This window comes from Ictidomys tridecemlineatus, chromosome 1 (genome assembly GCF_052094955.1).
Source record: "Ictidomys tridecemlineatus isolate mIctTri1 chromosome 1, mIctTri1.hap1, whole genome shotgun sequence".
Classification (NCBI taxonomy): Eukaryota; Metazoa; Chordata; class Mammalia; order Rodentia; family Sciuridae; genus Ictidomys; species Ictidomys tridecemlineatus.
In genome coordinates this window covers 84,337,375-84,343,536 of record NC_135477.1, presented here as the reverse complement: position 1 = coordinate 84,343,536, position 6,162 = coordinate 84,337,375, and positions in this window count along the sequence as shown.

Below are 6,162 nucleotides of genomic sequence, written 5' to 3'. Positions count from 1 at the left end.
GATCCCTGCCCAAGGACCACCTGGCATCACTGGGAGGTAAGCTGGCCAGCTCATGTCGTGTTTGTCGTGTCGTCTGGTGTCACTTTTATGTTTGTAACCCTTGACTGATACTTTGTTTCTATGCGCTGCATTTGTACGATTATGCGTAGTCGCTTTGTATTTTGGGCAGCTTGAGAAGGAGTTGACGAACTCGGACTTCTCCCCTGCCACCCCGGGAGACGTCCCAGGGATAACTTTGTAGGCAGCGGCGAAGCTCTGGCTCCGCCTAAGCCATTTGGTCTTTGTAGGCAGCGGTGAAGCTTCTGCTTCGCCTAAGCCATTTGGTTTTGTAGGCAGCGGTGGGGCTTCTGCTCCGCCTAAGCCATTTGTTTTGAAGCCGCGCAGCGCTCTTTCTATTCGGTCTGATTGTAGTGTTATTGTGATTGTTGTGTTACTGTTTCTGTCTCTGTATTCTATCTCCTCATCTAAAACTAACATAGGGCAATCAATCACGACCCCTTTGAGTCTCACCCTCGACCATTGGCATTAATTGTCTTTGAGGATGGGAGCCGAACTTTCATTCATAAAGCCCCAATCACATTTGCCTCCGTATGGGCCATGCAACACTCCCAACCCCGCATCCATTCCTCCTGGATGCTTCCCTCCTTTCGCAGGTCAGAAATGTTAGCAATTCAGGTTGCAGGACTGAGAAAGACATGAGATAATTAGTAAAATCTGCCCAGGTTCCCTAAGGTGCATAGGTAACTTTCAATAGTCTGTTTTAAAGATTATTATAGATCTGGTATCTGAATGGGTTTCTGAAGCATTGCACAATCTTGCAGTTAAAAGTTGGGTTTAAGTAATTGTTTAGTTTAAGATTTCAGATAGTTCATACCAGAGAACCTAAATACTTAGGATAGAAAATTAAAAGAACTCTACTTCCAAGTTGGCAAGTAACTTCCAATCATTCAGTTTTACAGTGCATTGATTTGGGCAAGGATAATAAATTATGATTTGGTATATGTTTCTCTCTGTATAAGATTTAGGAAAAAAAATGTTAAATTAAAACGTTGGTCTGGCTTATTGAAATGACATTTATTAGCAACAGTCTTGAAAATTTTCAAAGCTTAATATTAGATATACATGGGTAGTGTGTGAATTTTTTTTTCCAGGTGATTTAATGTAACTTAATATTACTTTAGGAACTTCAGAACAAAGAAAGTAGCTTAATGATCCTGAAGGTACTTCTTCTGATGGTGGCTTTTATATTATCAAGAAAGATCCTATTTTCAGTTTTTTATGAGCAAATTTTTCTAGTGTAGAAAGATAAATTTTAACTTATGGTTAAAATGCCTTAGACATAAAGTTTCTGCTCAGAATTCTGGTTTTCCCAGTTCCTTCCAGACCTCAGCCAGGGCTTAAGCTGATATGCAAACAGAAGCAGCTTGGAGCTCAGGCCCAAGGAAGAAAAAAAAAAAAAGAATGTAAAGGTGTCTTTTACCTGAACTCAAACTAGATTAAACCAAAGAGTAAATTGTATGGCATTTACTAATTACTGGCTGGTCAACTTTTTAGGACTTTTGCTTTTTCCTTAGATTCTGTATTTTTTTCTTTGAGCTCATGATTTTGTTCCTACAGACAAGTTAATGTTTTTCTGATAAGTTCTATTTGATCAACTGGAGTTTTTCTAACATTGCAGTGAGATTTCACCTGAGAAAGCTGTAAGACCTTCACCATTGTGTTATGTGTTACACTTGTGTTACATGTTGTATGTCAGTATGTCTGTATGTGTATATGTCCATATATCCTGCAGTGATATGACAATTGACAGAGGAGGAGTGCTCATGAAAAATTTAAAAATGGATCCAAATATCTTTGATTCACGTGATTCAAATGGTTCAATTTAAATTGGGTAAACAGATGAAAGTAAAGATGTCTTTAAAATTAAGCTTATAAGTTTTTCTAGGTGTTCAAAAAGGCCCTAATAAAATGTTGATGTCTATAAAATAATCTGCTTATATTCAAAAATTTACAAGTATTGTTCCAAAATGTGAACAAAAGGAGGTTTATGTAAATTGGTTATGTGTATAAGTTTTTGAGTAAGTTACACAACTATGGTTAAACAACAACTGTTATTTTTCAATACTTTTCTTGTGCTCTCTTGCTCTACATAATGAAGTTCCTTCAAATCCAATTGCAGATTAAACTTCCAACCAGCTTCTACTTAGGCACTACCAGCCTCTGATGACTGATGGACCCCCAACATCTTCAAGAGAACAGTTCACTCAGTGCTGAAGCTCACTACCAGGCACGAACTTCTGCCAGAAATTGATCTTTGCTCTAATTTTTATCTTTATTCTGTTTTTATTCGCTCTGATCTTCTTCAGGTGCTGGTGATGATATCTGGAAAAACTTGTCAAGAGACGGGTTGCCTTCTATTTATCTAAGCCCTGCCATTTCCCCCTTAGTCATTTCTTTAAAAGCTAAACTTGGTTAATATAAAAACATCAATGTAATTGGTGCCATTAATGTGTTCATATCTTCCAGGTATACAAGTCTGTACGGTAGAAGCTTTAGAAAGAGCATTATATCAAGCTGGTATTCTAAAAGTGTATGATAATTTAGGCTTAAAGGAAAAACATGTTGGAAATTTATTTATATCATTTTTATTCTATAACTGGACTTGTTATCAATAAGTTATATAATGTTCCACGTTACTTTTTACACTGAGATACAATTTAGATGTACTTTTAAGTTAATGAGAGCCTAATCTATGTAAAGGTTTTATTGCAAAACACAAAAGTACTTTGCTACTTCTCTACAAAAAGTTAAAAGCTTTCAGCTTTTCTTCAATCCATATCTTAGATGTGATATGAGCCCCGCCTTACTTGAGATAAGGCTCTATGTCCCATTCCATGTAAAAGTGACTATAAAAGAAGTAGGCCAGATTTCAGTGCATTTAAGGTTGTGTCCAAAAGTTGGTTTTTGTCATGATTGCCAGGACCTCAAACAGGGGATTATAATGTATAACTCTGCCAGATGTGTTTACATCCCTGACAATTCTGGCAATGTGACAAATATCCTTAAAGATTTACATGCTCAGATAGAAGCCATGTCCTCAGCAACTTTATCATGGAAACAATATCTTAGCTTCTGGTTCTTGGTACTTCCTTGTGGAAAACATTGTTAGTCTCTGTCTTTGCCATCATACTCATTGGCATATTCCTGTGCTATGGCATTTATTGCTGCATCAATATGGTTCCAGTACTAATAAATTCTTGTTTCTTTTATAGACCACCCATCACTCAAATGGCCCTCCAGCCTATCATGGACCACTCGATAGACCCGATTTTTTAAAAGGGGACTCCAAACTGCTTGCCCCAACATCGTCCCTTTTGTCAGCCTGAAGAAGCCAGAAAGATCTTCGCCCCCTTTCCTTACAGCAGTAAGGAGCTCCCCAAATTAGAGGGGGGAATGAAGCCAGATTTGGAGTTAGGCAGTCAGTGTAGTTAGGTAAGTCGGGCCTAATACCGAGTGAAATCTAAAATGGAAGCCATGCTGGAAATGACTCAGAAAAAACACAGGACAATGGATATAAGATTCTATCCATGATCAAGAAAAAGGGGGGAATGAAAGACCCCAGCCCAACAACGTCAGGCCTAGTTGCAAAACCACCGAGGCATGTCACAAACCTACGCAGGCACCAGAGGTGTTTTTCAGATAATTAGTTAGGTGTAACCGGTTGGGAAAGGACAAAGGACCAGGTCCCAAGGCATGCCTGAATGAGCAGGGACAGGAGGACCAGAGTGCAGATATGTAGCTTTTATGTGATTCTCCTTGGACAGGGAAACGGGGGTCTTTCAAAACATCATCTTTTTCTTAGACAGGTTTATATCTATAGGTGGCCCATTTAACCAAGGTCTTTCCCAAGAAACAATCTATGGAATCAACCCAATATTGCCCTTGTCTTAAAAGGCCAGAAACAAACATAAACAAACAGAGACAGAGAGTGAGAAACCAGCCTCTACCTCAGAGCAAAGCCTGTCCAAGGAAGGGGGCATGACCATTGTCCTTGGAAAGACCCACAGAGCACTCCTAGGCACATACCCACCCTGCTGAGTTGTTTATCTACAAATAACAGGAGGGATCTGCAGTCAGGTGTCCCTGACTCAGTCAGGCTAGGTGAGGACCCATAGCAACCCCCTAGCAACCACCAATCAGCATGAGACAGGGAAAATACCTGGGATGCCAGATGACCCCCCAGTAGTTTATGGTGTTGATAACATGTTGGGAAACCATGTAGTTCAGCATGTACTTCCCTCATGGTTTAAACCAATCAGTTCAAAGGAATCCCCCTCCTGTACTAACCGTTACCCAACTTGTTCCCACCAGTGAATGTGCTAATCATGTTTTAGAGTTGTTTTATGATTTTCCCTCGGTGTGTGATGATTTGCTAAAAGATGCTATGATGTATGTTAAGTCCCTGCCTTCCCCAAAGAGTGTATAAAACAGCTGCAAACCCTGGGCTCGGGGCCTCTCAGCATCTCCAGTTGCTGTGTGCCTACGGAGGACCGAGCTAGCTCGCAACAAACACCTCTTTGCTGCTCACATCATCTTGGTCTCTGGTGGTCTTTTGGGGGTCCTGAATTCAAGCATAACAAGAGGATTCCCCCATCCATGGTCCACTAACGGGAACTTTTAAAACAGATCACATAGGGAAAATTCCCCCCAAGTTTCTAACACCCATTTACCCATAACTTCTCCACCAGCCCTGCCACAGATGTTCCCATGAAGAGGGACCAGATGTTCCTACAAAGGAGAACAGATGTGTAGAATCAGGGTCTTGGTGTGCACACTGGGGGAGCTTACCAAATGGCCAAGGTGTCCGACTTCACTGTGTTCAGTTCCCTTTTTCTGAAAGTAGACCAAAGTAGAGCAATCCAAACAGTACAGGGAAGGAAGGTGGGAGTTCCCTGAAGGGGCTTCGGCAGCTGCTGGGACATCTCTCAATCCCTCCCTTTTACTCACAGGAATGGCTCCTCTGGTTTGACCAGGGGCATGCTTGCTCACCTCCTAACTTTCCAGTAGTCAGCTTTCAAAAAAGTTCACCTTATATCCTCAGCATGGAAATGTGGTTGCTTGGAGTGCCAGGCCTGCCAAAGAAAGCTGGAGCAGGATCTGCTCTTGGGTCCCATGTGGGGTGCCAATTTTGTTTCTGAAAGTCTGATGCCAGTTCATGACAATTTAATAATGAGGACATGGTTTTGAGAAAAAGGAAAATGAAGGTTTATTGCTTTGCTAGCAAAGGAGCAACACAGCATACTCTTGTCCCCGGGGCTGTGGTTCTGCCCATCAGGAGGAACAGAGTTTCAGAAGAAACTCTTCAATGGTTGCATTCCAGTTGTGTTCTGGTAGAGAGGGCCCCTGATAGGGAGGGCCCAGGTGCCTCGATAGTGCATTAGGATTCACTTGTTAATTTGGGAGCTATTCACTTCCTAGGTCCTCTGTTAGGGAGAGGGAAGGGGAGAAGAGAGAAAAAAAAACAAAACATGTCCTTTTAAAAATAAGCCTCAGCACAATGAGGGCTACATTCAAAAGGTGAAGTGGACCATTGTTACAATCACCAGGATCAGAATCTTGGAAACATTTTGCTGTTAGTCTTTAATTGATAATAAACGTGGCAGTGACAGTGGGTACTGCAAGTGAAATTTATGCTAAGTATAACAGGAGGAAATAGCATGGCACTGAGGCTTGCTCTTATGGAAGAACTTGACTTTGAGCACGCATCGTTTTTTTTTGTTTTTTTTTGTTTTTTTTTTTTTTTAAGTCTTTCCTAGCAGCTCTTCAACGTTTCTTGAATATCTGCTGTAGATCTGTGGTTTTAGTTTGCTAGGCACAAAAGTCTAGACTTCGGAGCAAATAAACTACCATCTCTATTATCTGGTATTTGGGGGTGGGGAAAGAAAGAGGTGACCCAAAGGTATGAGTTCTCCCGTTTTACAGAAGCCAGAGCGTGGCCAGAAGGAGCGCCAAGTCTGAAAGCCCTGGCACCGGGATGAACCTGGTTCATCTCCGACTTTGGCCATTATGCATCTGAGGTTCTGCAGCTACCAGGGAAACATCCCGGGAATAGTCTCCGATGTGGCCTTGGCGAGCAGCCAGGGGCGCACTGGGAAGGTTTGA